Source organism: Pelodiscus sinensis, chromosome 18 (assembly GCF_052426305.1).
Source record: "Pelodiscus sinensis isolate ZL-2025 chromosome 18, ASM5242630v1, whole genome shotgun sequence".
Classification (NCBI taxonomy): Eukaryota; Metazoa; Chordata; order Testudines; family Trionychidae; genus Pelodiscus; species Pelodiscus sinensis.
In genome coordinates this window covers 28,247,613-28,260,795 of record NC_143069.1, presented here as the reverse complement: position 1 = coordinate 28,260,795, position 13,183 = coordinate 28,247,613, and the positions used below count along the sequence as shown (strand labels likewise).

At 50.5% G+C, this 13,183-nt stretch overlaps 1 non-coding gene across 1 annotated transcript; it reads right to left on the bottom strand.

The window, feature by feature from the left end:
* TRNAT-AGU (transfer RNA threonine (anticodon AGU)) lies at positions 1 to 74 on the bottom strand. The gene has a single exon. It is a non-coding gene; the product is annotated as a tRNA-Thr (tRNA).
* Between the last annotated feature and the right edge of the window lie 13,109 nt (positions 75 to 13,183).

Below are 13,183 nucleotides of genomic sequence, written 5' to 3'. Positions count from 1 at the left end.
AGGCACCACTGGGACTTGAACCCAGGATCTCCTGTTTACTAGACAGGTGCTTTAGCCAGCTAAGCCATGGTGCCCTCCTCAGAAAGCCTTGCTCAAGCTGATCTACTTTATGGTCCACAACAACACGTTCTAATCTCCCAGTGCAGCCGTTCCCCATTTCCCTCCAAACTTCCAGCTCTCGAGTGTTTGGCTCCCTGCGCACAGAAAACTACAGCTCAGTTGACAGGGGGCTCTGACATGCACAGCTCCCCCCAAGCCATCATGACTGGATAGCAGATGGTGCTCGGAGTGTCACCTGCAGCTACCTTGGCTGGACACTGAGCCACAGGAACCGTCCCATCAGCTCCTGACCTGGCATTTGCCACTTTCCTAGCCACAAAGGAGCACTTCAGCAAGCACTTACAGGGTTTTCACAACCATGTTTTTCTTTTTACAGTGATAGAAATGTAGCCGTGTTAGTCTGGTGTAGCTGAAACAAAATACAGGACTATGTAGCACTTTAAAGACTAACAAGATGGTTTATTAGATGATGAGCTTTCGTGGGCCAGACCCACTTCCTCAGATCAAATAGTGGAAGAAAATAGTCACAACCAAATGTATCCTTTGGTATATATGGTTGTGACTATTTTCTTCCACTATTTGATCTGAGGAAGTGGGTCTGGCCCACGAAAGCTCATCATCTAATAAACCATCTTGTTAGTCTTTAAAGTGCTACATAGTCCTGTATTTTGTTTCTTTTTACAGGAAGAGATAAAACAAATGGGCTGTGTCTACACTGGCCACTTATTCCAGAAAATCAGCCGCTTTTCCGGAATAACTTGCCAGCTGTCTACACTGGCTCCTTGAATTTCCGGAAAAGCACTGACGATCTAATGTAAAATCATCAGTGCTTTTCCGGAAAAACTATACTGCTCCCGTTCGGGCAAAAGTCCTTTTCCGGAAAACTGTTCCAGAAAAGGGCCAGTGTAGACAGCACAGTACTGTTTTCTGCAAAAAAGCCCTGATCATGAAAATGACGATCGGGGCTTTTTTGCAGAAAACTGTGTCTAGATTGGCACGGACGCTTTTCCGCAAAAAGTGCTTTTCCGGAAAAGCATCCTGCAAAGTAGACGCGCTTTTTCCAAAAATGCTTATAAAAGAAAAGTTTTCCGTTATAAGCATTTCCGGAAAATCATGCCAGTGTAGATGTAGCCCTTGAGTCTAAAAGGAAGCTAAGTTCAGCAAGGAAGAACTGACAGGCCAAGCCAGTGTGCCCTGGTTTGTAGGAAGGCTCTTCAGTCAGCTCTCCTCAAAGACGCCCGTGTAGAGGCCTTTTAACAGCCAATGCAGCTGTTCACCCCCAGAAGAAAGAAAGAGATGGCAAAATGGAGTTCTCCAGGGCTGCAGGCATCAAGCTTTCAGCAGCTCTGTGCACAGAGAGTCCCGTGCTGGTGGGAAAAGGCTTTGGCAGAGATTCTTCTCTCACAGCCAAGGTCATATACGCCTTGAGCACTTGGTGTTCTGGCTGTAACAGCCACAGATGCCAGTTGAGTTAGGGGGAGGCATTTTTTGTCAGGTGTCACCAGAGAGACTGGATGCTTTTGCAAGCCAGCGCATGGCCAGGCCAAGGCCCTCTGCTCCATTTCCTCAGCAGAGGGACCAAACTGTGGGGAGAGGAGGCGCATTCAGGCAGACGCCACAGGGTGCTGGAGCCTGAATCTCCTCTGCACCCTGAAGGTGTCTGGTTGGGGGCTTTCCCTGCGCCCCTCCCCTGGTTCTTGTCACACACGCAGAAAGCAGGGACCCAAAGCCCGAAGTGCAGGCAATGGGACGTTCGTGGGCGTTAGTCTCAAGTAAGCACGTCCACAACTCCCTGTTCCACAGGCTCCCAGCCTTCCTGCCTGTTCCATGTGGCTCTCTGCTCTTTGGGGGTGGGAGGCGGCGCATGCTGCTCCTGGCCCCAGCATGGCCCCTGGAAACATGGCCAATAGGAGCTGAGAGACTGTGCTGGTGATGGGGGCATTTCTCACGGTGCAGAGAGTCAAAGGGAGCAGCCAGCCGCTTTGAGTCACAAGGAGCTGCTCTATACCTCAGGGGTGGGCTATGGGCTGCATTAAAAGGGGTGCTCTGTGCCACAGGAGTGGCCTGTGGGCCGTATCTTGCCCTCTTCTGTCTTAAATGCTTAGATTTACCATTTCTATTGGGTGGCACCTAGACGGGGACTGTATTGGGCCCCTGTTACACTGGGTAAAATCCTGCCTCTCTCCCACTGCCAAGCCCCGCAGGATTAATGTGGGTTTTTTTGTCAAGGTCCAAAATTGTTAGAGAAGGTCTAGACTGAAGAGAAAAGAATAAAAAATAAGAAGGACAATAAATAAAGGCAAAGATTTCAGGGTCTGTTCCAAATCGACTGGCCCGTGGTTTGCCAACCGTCCCCATCCTGCTGCTCCATTCCAACCTCCACCCTTCCCAGTCACCTGGGCCTGGTAGGTGCAGGAGAATCATGGGGGAAGGGAGCAAGACCTAGGTCTGCATCTAACTGGGTAGGTTTAGCTGAGTCCTGTTACTAAATCAGGAGAGAGGGTTTTTTTTTAATTAACATATTTGATGTGTGTTTGATTCTCAGGCTTTCGGAGATAAATAAAGACGCTGTGGGTGGTGGGGTGTGTCGGGGACAGGAAACGAAGAGCGGTGACCATCACACACGAGGACAGGACATGATAGAGCAGAGGGGATGAGGTGTCCCTGCTGCCTTAGCCGTACGCCCTGACGAGGATCAGAGCAGCGACCGCGTCTGGGTTCACAGCCCAGTACTGAGGGGCTGGCAGAGACTCCGTGCGGGGCGGGGGCCTTTCTCCTGTGAGCCCACAGGGGCCAAGGGGGCAGGTCAGAGCAGACAGCGACTGCACATTGTCCCTTCCTGGTCCTATCAGAAGACGTCGTTGGGCCATTTCCATCCCTCTCGGTTCCTGCCGCAGCCCCGATGCTCCTGTCTCTGTTCCTCTTGCTGCTCGGTGAGTGTGTGGAAATCCTGTGCTGGTTCATAGGGGGAGGGGAAGACACAGAATCAAGAACAGCTTTTGGCCCAGATCCCCTCTAGCAGAGGGGGCTGCGATGTTGGAGTGAGTGGGACTGTCCCAACCCAGGGCCAGTGCTCCGGAGTCGGGCCAGGCTGGGGTGTGACCCAGCTTCACTGAGTTTCAGGCCAGGAGGGACCATTGGCCCATCCAGTCTGACCCGACAGCCCAGAGCAGAGACCTTCCCCCAGCTCCCTGCCCCCAGCCCAGTCACTGGTGTGTGACTCAAGCATCCCCGGAAAGGCCCCGGCCGGGCGGTGACTCCCCCACTGCCCCGGGGAGCCAGCGCCGGGTGAATCCCCCACACGGGGAGAACCTGCTGCCTCCTTCCTCACTGGCCTTGGCCCAGACTCAGCGTCCAGCCCTGGCTCTGGCTCGGCCTGTCCCTGCCGCACTGAAGGGCCCGTCGGCACCTGGGGCTTCTCCCCGGAAAGGAGCTTAGACACCGAGACAGCCCGGCTGCCTGACCAGCCCCCATGGAGCTGCCCCGGCCCCGCCTGGGAGGCCTCTTCTTCAGCCCCTGCAGCATTTTCTGGTGCTGTCCTGCCCCCGCTGCACTTTGCCAGCAGCCTTTGAAGAGGGGGCACCAGATGCTCATGAGGTGTCAGTGCAGCCTGGATGCAAAGAGAGCAGGGAGGGGCGTTGTCATTTGTGAGTGATGGGATCTAGCCAAAGGACTCTCTGTTACTGACAGGACGGGGCTGGAATTAGGAGTTCTGCACTGGGCCTAATTTTCAAACATCTATAATAATATAGCTAACGTGTCACCAATATTTAAAAAGGGCTCTAGAGCTGACCCTGGCAATTACAGACTGCTAAGTCTAACGTCAGTACCAGGCAAATTAGTCGAAACAATAGTAAAGAATAAAATTGTCAGGAACATAGAAGAACATAATTTCTCTGGCAAAAGTCAACATGGTTTCTGTAAAGGGAAATCATGTGTTACTAATCTATTAAAGTTCTTTGAAGGGGTTAACAAACACTCAGACAAGGGGGATCCAGTAGATATAGTATACTTAGATTTTCAGAAAGACTTTGACAAAGTCCCCCACTAAAAGCTCTTGCGTAAGTAACATTGTCATGGGATAAGAGGGAAGGTCCTTTCATCGACTGAGAACTGGTTAAAAGACAAGAAACAAAGGGTCAGAATAAATGGTAAATTTTCTGATTGGAGAGGGGTAACTAGTGGTGTCCCCCAAAGGTCAGTCCTAGGACCAATCCTATTTAACTTATTCATAAATGATCTAGAGAAAGTGGTAAGCAGTGAGGTGGTAAAGTTTGTGGATGATACTAAACTGTTCAAGATAGTCAAGACAGAAGCAGACTATATAGAATTTCAAAAAGATCTCATCAAACTGAGTGATTGGGGAACAAAATGGCAAATGAAATTAAATGTGGATAAGTGTAAAGTAATGCACATTGGAAAAAATAACCCCAAATATACGTACAGTATGATGGGGGCTAATTTGGCTATGACAAATCAGGAAAGAGATCTTGGAATTATCGTGGATAGTTCTCTGAAAACTTCCACGCAGTGTGCAACGGTGGTCAAAAAGGTAAATAGGATGTTAGGATTTATTAAGAAATGGATAGAAAATAAGACACAAAATATCTTACTGCCTTATATTCCTCCTATTCCGCTGCATTGCAAAGATAGAAAATATGGCAGAAGACTGCCTTGGCTTAACCATGAGATATTTCATGATCTAAAAATAAAAAAGGAGTCCTATAAAAAATGGCAGTAGTCAGCCAAGCGCCATGGCGGGAGGTGAAGGAGGGCGGGGTGGTGACGTTCTTGGCCAGGGGGTTGGGCTTGGAGGTGCTGTCACGCCGCACACCACCGCACCACCCCCCTTCCCCTCCCGCCGTGGTGCTCGACTGACTTCTGAGCCGCTCAGGCAGGGCTGCCATGGGGGAGCAAGTGGCCATTTGGGCCCCACACTCCCCATGCAGCATGGGCCGCCCAGAGGGAACAGCCAGCATTTCAGTGTTACAGACTCACAGACACTGGGCTACCATATATATGATATAATATATGGAGATACACCATCTCATAGAACTGGAAGTCATCTAGTCCGGTCCCCGTACCATCTCTGTATCAGGTCTGGGCTGTGTCCCTCTGTCTGTCTGTAGCACATTCCCTGCTGCAGGCTCTGCTGCAGAGGTGAGGGGCTGAGCTTGGCTGACCAGGCTGGGGATGAACGTAACTTCTGCTGGGTTGTGAGCAGAGCCCTGGGCAGAGACACTCAGGACCGATCCCCTGGGTCATTTGAATCCTCCAGGTCGCCCCCTGGGACTCACTGGCCAAGAGGCAACCCAGGGGTCAGGGCTGGGCACAGAGGATGACCCAGCCACAGGGAGCAGGCAGGGTGCCCTGGTGGGACAGGCAGGGCTGGAACTGGGCCCCATGTTCCTCTGTGTGGAAGAGGGAGGGGCCCCGACTCCCTGCTGCCTGCGTGTGAATCCCATTCAGTGCAGGGCGCTGGGGAGGGCGACGGGGTGTGTGACACACCCAGACCCACCTGTCCCTGCAGGGGGCGCTGTCACCTCATGAATGGGGCCCTGCGGGGAGCAGAGCCCCCATCAGCTGCTCAGGGCGTCTCACCACAGGGGAGATTCCAGCCGGCACTGACCCCACGTCCCCTTTCTGTTCCCAGCGCTGAGCCCCAGCAGCCAAGAGATCTGCTCCGCTCCCGGTGAGTCCAAATGTCTGTCTGTCTGTCTGTCCTCAATGTGCCAGGGCCTTTACACCTCCCCCTCCAGGGTGTCCAGCCACCTTGGGCCATGCCTTGTGGAATGTGGTGCCTGCTGCTGATATTAAAGCTGAGCTAGGATGCTTTATTTTGTCCGTGGTCACATTTCTTTGCTGGTTGCTTGGTCAGCTGAGGTGGGGATGCTGCTGGCCAAGGCAGCAGCAGGGAGCACTGGACAGGAAAGGTGACAGGCAGGTCGTAACCGACCCTCTAAGAGCAGCTCTTTCTCTGTGCGTTCAGAGCTGAGACCCATCACCATGGTGATTCCTGGGAAAGGAAGATCTGCTTCCTGCTGCTATTCCAGGACCTTCTTTTAGCCTTTCTCTGGAATAACCCTAGGCTGCGTCTAGACTGGCATGATTTTGCGGAAATACTTTTAATGGAAAAGTTTTTCCATTAAAAGTATTTCCGCAAAAGAGCATCTAGACTGGCATGTATGCTTTTGCGCAAAAGCATCCGTGCCCAGTCTAGACGTGCTCTTGCACAAGAAAGCTCCGATGGCCATTTTAGCCATCGAGCTTTCTTGCACAAAAGTAAGGTGCCTGTATACACTGGCCCTCTTGCGCAAGTATTCTTGTGCAAGAGGGGTTATCCGTGAGCGGGAGCGTCAAATTATTTACACAAGAAGCACTGAATTCTTACATTAGATCGTCAGTGCTCTTGCGCAAATTCAAGCGGCCAGTGTAGACAGCTGGCAAGTTTTTGCACAAAAGCGGCAAAATCTTGCCAGTCTAGATGCACCCTTAGGGTGTGTCTAGACTACATGCCTCCATTGACGGAGGCATGTAGATTAGACAGATCGGCAGAGGGAAATGAAGCCGCGATTAAAATAATCGCGGCTCCATTTAAATTTAAATGGCTGCCCCGCTCTGCCGATCAGCTGTTTGTCGGCAGATCGGGGCAGTCTGGACGCGCCGTGTCGACAAAGAAGCCTTTCTTGATCGGCACAGGTATGCCTCGTGAAACCAGGTTTACCTGTGCCGATCAAGAAAGGCTTCTTTGTCGACGCGGTGCGTCCAGACTGCCCCGATCTGCCGACAAACAGCTGATCGGCAGAGCGGGGCAGCCATTTAAATTTAAATGAAGCCGCGATTATTTTAATCGCGGCTTCATTTCCCTCTGCCGATCTGTCTAATCTACATGCCTCCGTCGATGGAGGCATGTAGTTTAGACGTACCCTTAGTGTCCCCTATGCCAGCAGAGGTGCTGGGAAGTGGAAGGGGAAACAAGGTCAGGGAAGCTGTTAGAATAGATCAGGCCTGCACAACTCAGAAAACGGTGAGGGCCATATTACTCCAAAGAAAACAGCTGCGGGCTGCAAGTAGGGGTGCCAGATGCTCTCCCAAAAAATGCCGAACACGTGGGCTAAACATTTTTGTCGAGCAAAAAAAAAAAACCCACGCATGTCTCCACTTGCCCCCCTGGCATTTGTCTCTCCTGACCTTTCCCCTCCCCTCAGCACCAGCCCCTTCTCCTCCCCGTATCTGGCTTCTGCCTTCCAGTTTGCAAGGCTGCCGGAGCCTTTTTGCATCCGGCGGTTGCCAGCCGTGCCGTCATGATGCCACATCACACCAGAGTCCTGGTGTCTCTGGCTCGCGCCCTTCCTCCTCGCACCATAGCAGAACGCAGGCAGCCTGGTGCCGAGAATCGCCGCACTTCCCTCTCCCCGGGGGCGCTCCATTCCTCTGCCTGACTGGGGGATCGGATGGGGCCGGGCCACCCATAGTCGTCACGGGCTGCACAGTGAGCCCCTGCGGGCCGCGTGTTGTGCAGGCCTGGAATATATATTGGAAGACTCAGGCTCTGGACACAGCTGCATGGGCAGCCACAGGTTGTTGGGTGCTGGACAGGCTCAAGACAGCTAGCTGCAGCCATGGGCCAGCCTTGCGGAAGTGTCATCTCTCCGCTGACCATACTGCCCCAGCTGGGCTGGACTCTGTGCCCCCATCCAGGAGGTGGAACATTCACATCTGCCATTTTCCTCCTGTCCTACTGATTGCCGTGCCTCATTCTCCCTCCCAGGTGCTCTCCCTGCCCCCACCCTCCACCTCAGCCGGACATCTGCCCAGCCAGGGGACTCCGTGAAGCTCCAGTGCTCTGTGACCTCCCAGCTCCTTGCCAACCGCATCGTCTTCTGTGAGGACAGGGAGGAGGTTTCGTCCCAGAGGGTCTTATTGGGGAAACTCACCTACGACTCGGAGCATGCAGTAACCAAGAGCAGCTCTGGGAATTACTCCTGTGGGTACGAGATCAAGGACAGTGACAACCAGGTAAAGAGATCGCAACTCAGCCCCGTCCAGCACCTCAGCATCACCGGTAAGTGTGTGTGTGTGTGAGTGTGTGTGTGTGTACGGTGCAGGCTGAGGTGCTGGATCATTAACTCACCCAGATTAAGCCCCGTATGACCTCGACTATGGAGCTGCACCCAGTGACGCAGAATACAGCCTTGAAGGTTCTGGTGGAGCCGGGATGTGGCTCTTGATCCCAGCCACGGTTCTTTCAGCAGCAGGGGCAAGGGATGCTGCTGGACAAAGCCTCAGCAAGGGGCACTACTGAGATGAGGTGCCAGGCAGATAGCAGCCTGCCCAGTGGCAGCACCAAATCCCTTGGAGTTCAGAGCTGGGCCCCATCACGCTGGTGATTCTCAGGAAAGGAGGATCTGCTCCCTACTGATGCTCTGGGACCTTCTCTTAGCTTGAGCCTCCTGCACCATCTGGGATTTTGGGGGGCAAGAGGGGTACAAAGGCAGGTAGGATGTTAGAGCAGATACTGGAGGGGTGAGGGACTGGACACAGCTCCTTGGCTGTCAGTTGGCGAATTCCTTGGGGCTTCTACTGGCCTTCACGGGATGGGCTGCACAGACAGGCCCGAGACAGCTCCCGATGGGTGGGGCTTCCCTCACTGAAGGGCTGCCTCTCTCCCGGCCGTACAGTCCCTGCTGGGACAGTGACCCCAGGGATCCTTTGTTGTAGGACACTGTGCAGCGCCAGGCAATGGGAGCAGCCCACCCCACCCTTAGACTCTTCTGCAGCCCCAGTGATCCCAGGGAATTAAGCTCTTGGATCCTGGAGAGAGCTCGTCCCCCCATCAGCTCAGCTGGGCTGGAATCAGAGCCTCCATCTGAGTCAGGGCACAGCCCCCTTGCCATTTACCTCCTGCCCCCTCAACAGCATGCCAGTAAAATACCACAGTCACCTCTGACCCATTCTCCTTCCCAGGTGCTCTTCGTGCGCCCATCCTCTACCTGAACCAGACATTGGCCCAGCCGGGACACTCCGTGCAATTCCAGTGCTCCGTGGTCTCCCAAGCTCCAGTCACTCACATCATCTTCTTTAAGGACAAGAAAGAGGTTTCATCCCAAAAGGGTTTATTGGGAAGACTCACGTACCACTATGACCACGTGGTGTCCAGGGGCAGCTCTGGGAATTACTCCTGCGCGTATGAGATCAAGGACAGTGACAACCAGGTGACCAGATCCCAGCTCAGCACTGCCAAGTACCTCAGTGTACCTGGTAAGGACTGTGTATGTGTGTGAGAGAGAGTGCATGTGTCTGTGTGTTCATCTTCAAACTTAGCCCAACCAGGCAACTCAGCCCCATGGGAAAAGGGGATGGATGGTCAATTCAGTAACAACCCCCTGAAAATCCAAACACTAAAATTTCATCAGTTTTCAAAATATGAAATGGAAAGTTTTGAACAAAAAGTCTTTGTTCAAAATTTGTCACAGAGCACCCCCACTTTTCCAGCAATTTCAACTCAGAGGGTATGTCTACACAGTCATGCGTGGCTTGAAATAAGCTACGCAATCTGAGCTACACAAATTGCATAGCTTATTTCAAGATATCCTATTTTGAAATTTAGTGCTGTCTACACCATGCCAAATTTTGAAACAAAGTGCTATTCTGACATCTTCCTTATTTTTCATGCAATGAGGTTTACAGGAAGTCAGAAAAAGGCGCCCATTATTTTGAATATATTTCAAAATAACAGGCTTCTTGTGTAGACAATGCAAAACACTATTTTGGGAAAATGGACATTATCCCAAAATAGCGCCTCTGTGTAGACCTACCTAGATGGTCCAGCCCAGGCAGGGAGGGGATAGGCACATCATGGAAAGGTCTCACTGGAAGGGTCTTCAAGATGTGATTAAGTCCAAACCCCTGCATTGAGGCAGGACAAAGTAAACCTGGACCAGGCCTGACAGGAGATTTCCAAAAACTTTTTAGTAACTTCTGAAGTTATATGGGGATTCCTCAACTTCTCTTTGAAGCTGTTCCTGTGATTGAAGACCCTTCTTGCTAGAAAGATTTTCCCAGCATCTCACCTAAATTTCCCTTTCTGCAGATTCATCTCACTATTCTGGTCTTACCTTTAGTGGTCAGGTAGAACAACTGATTCCCATCTTTTTTTATGGGCCTGCAGTAGGGCCATGGTTTGGCTGTGGTGTCCTGTGTATTTACTGCCTAAGTAAAAATATGGGGTCCTATGACACCTTACAGAGTAATAATTTGATTAGAACATAAGATAAGTGAGTTGCAACCTATGAAAGCTTATTCCCTAATACATTTGTTAATCTTTAAGGTGCCACAGGACTCCTCACTCTGAAAATTGCCTAGGTAGTGGCTCCCTCAGTGGCAGAGGCAGGGGTTCTTCCCTTCCTTCCCCCTCCCCCCCCCCAAGTAAATGCTTCTGAAGTGTTTCTGCATTCTGGGGACTCTAGTGAGGGAAAGGCAAGTCCTGAGCTGGGCAGCCCCAGTCTGAGTGTGATCATCATGACAACATGTTGACACAACAGGGAGATGCCCTTGGCTATGCAGTGATCTTCCCCCCTGCAGCTCTCCCAGCATTGCTGGGCTGGTCAACATCTTTGAGGGCAGGAAAGTGGTTCTTTCAAAGGGGGAATCCCAAAACCTTGTAATGAGCAAAAGTTTCCTCTGGAGTTCCCTGCCCCCTCTGCTCACCCAGCAGCTAGTGAGTTATTGCCTCCCTCTGCACTCACTGGGTAGGTCTACACTTTAGTCCTCCTTTGAGGGAGGAATGCAAATGCAGACACCCAAAATTGCAAATGAAGCGGGGATTTAAATATCATTTGCATAATCACGTTATGGCACTATTGCAAAATAGCGCTATTTCAATAGAAAAAAAGGGGTTATTTCTGAGCAAGGATTATTTAGAGGGAAGAGTTTTATCTCAAAATAACCCCATTTTTCTCTTGAAACAGTGCTATTTCGCAATAGTGCCGTAACACGATTATGCAAATGAAGCTCGGGATATTTAAATCCCCGCTTCATTTGCAATTTTGGGTTTCTGCATTTGCATTCCTCCCTCGAAGAAGGAATGAAGTATAGACATACCCACTGTATTTAACCTCATTTTCTGACAGAAAATTATCCCACTGGATATTTGTAGACCAGCTCTGTACACGTGTCTGCATACCAAACAGATCCAGGTCCCAACCCAGGAAACTTCTGAATACGCACTCCAGCCCAGCCCTATCCAGGACAGTGCCTATATAGGTACTTAAAGTTAAGCTTCTGTCGCAGTCCCATTGCTGGAAATAAAGTGGCTGTGTGAAGTTATGTTTTGTACCTGAGTGTTGTCCCAAACAGCAATGAGTCTCGTCCTATTTTCTGCCTCGAGGAGTTTGCCCTGAGAGTTGGGGGGAAATCATCATTTATTTCCAAACACAAAATTTTGGACAAAACTTTCACTCAGAAATTGTTATGGAAAATTGCAATGATTTGATGAAAAAACAATCAACAAACGAAACCCAAAAATATCCTTTGGACTTGTTTTGACTGGACATTGTCCCTGTTCGGGGTTTTCAGAACCACAATGAAACAAAACTGTCCCTTGGACACAGGGAGAGTTTCGCTTTGACTTTCAAGTGGACATGCTCCTTCCATTTCTGATTTTTGAAAACCAAAAGGAATCAAAAATTTCCATTCAAAATTAAACAAAACACCATCTTTCATTTCAAAATAATTTTTGAGGAAAAATGAAGAAGGTCTTTGCATATAAATTCTGTGAGGGAAAAAATTATTCAAATTAATTTGGTTTAAGATGGAAAAAATGTTGGGTCAACAAACAGTAGAAAAAGTTCAGCTAACTTTACTCACAAAGTATAGACAATAATATCACCTTGCAAGTATCTGGGGGGATAGGCTTCTAGGTATGTTTATGATGACATTTGGGGTCACTTACAAGTCTCAGCCAGTGCCAGCAAGGAGGGACTATTCGGTGTCTACTTGGAGGGGCCATTCACAGCGAGGTTCTTTCCTAGGGCCGGCTCTAAAGCTCCTGTTGGGAATTACAGTCCCTGCCGTGCTGGTGCTGGCTGTGGTGCTTTATCTGCTGGGAAAGAAAGGTGGGTATAAGAGCGAGGCCAATCTGTGCTAGCAAATGTACAGACAGACATCGCCGAGACACCCCAGTCTGCAGTGTGCCTGGGATGGGGGGAGAGACATGATCAAACACACAGTGAAATCGATCATTCATTACAGGAAGCTGGAAGGGGACAAAGAACAAAGAGATGATAATGTGGATTGTCCTTGTGATTAAGTATTTGTGTTTCAGTGGTATCCTGGATCAGAGTCCCACTGTGCTAGGTGCTGTATGTTATTTAGTAGGCATGTTACTGTAGGGCCCTAAATCCCCAGTCAGTGTTCAGGACTAACTAAGGCTGCAGGTTGGGAAGGCATCCTCCAGACAGGTAGGGGCCTTACACCTGTGCCCGTGTGTAGGGGCTTTCCTGCATCAGGCCCTAACAACTCTGGACACAGAGCTCTGGACACAGCTCTGCCCTGCAGCCTTTCCTCACGGCATCCTCAGCCCCCAGCTTCCACAGCCGCCAGTCACCCCAACCAGATCAAGTCTGGCTCAGAACTCATGGGATTTCCACATCCGTATGGGGTGCTTTTGTATTAGCCAGGGGACTTGATTTTGGATGGGTTTCTTGGGTCATATCTTCAGGGTTTGTCCCTCAAAATGAGGATAATATTTTTTTGTTTAATGAGATTGGCAGAGACGTGGCCACACCACCCCCCGGGCCAGTTAGGCTGTGTCCAGACTCAGGGGTTTTTTCGAAAAAAGTAGCCTTTTTTAATTCGAAAGAACGCGGCTTTTCTTTCGATGGCGGTAAACCTCATTTCACGAGGAAGAACACCTTCTTTCGAAAGTTCCTCTTTCGAAAGAAGGCGTTCTTCAATGTAAATAGGGCTTCTTCAAAAGAGAGCATCCAGACTCACTGGATGCTTTCTTTCGAAAAAGCAAGCCGCTTTTTCGAAATTTCTCCGTGCAGTCTAGACGCTCTCTTTCGAAAGAGGCTTGCAGTCTAGACATAGCCTTAGAGGGGTGGGTGCAGGAGAGTGCCAG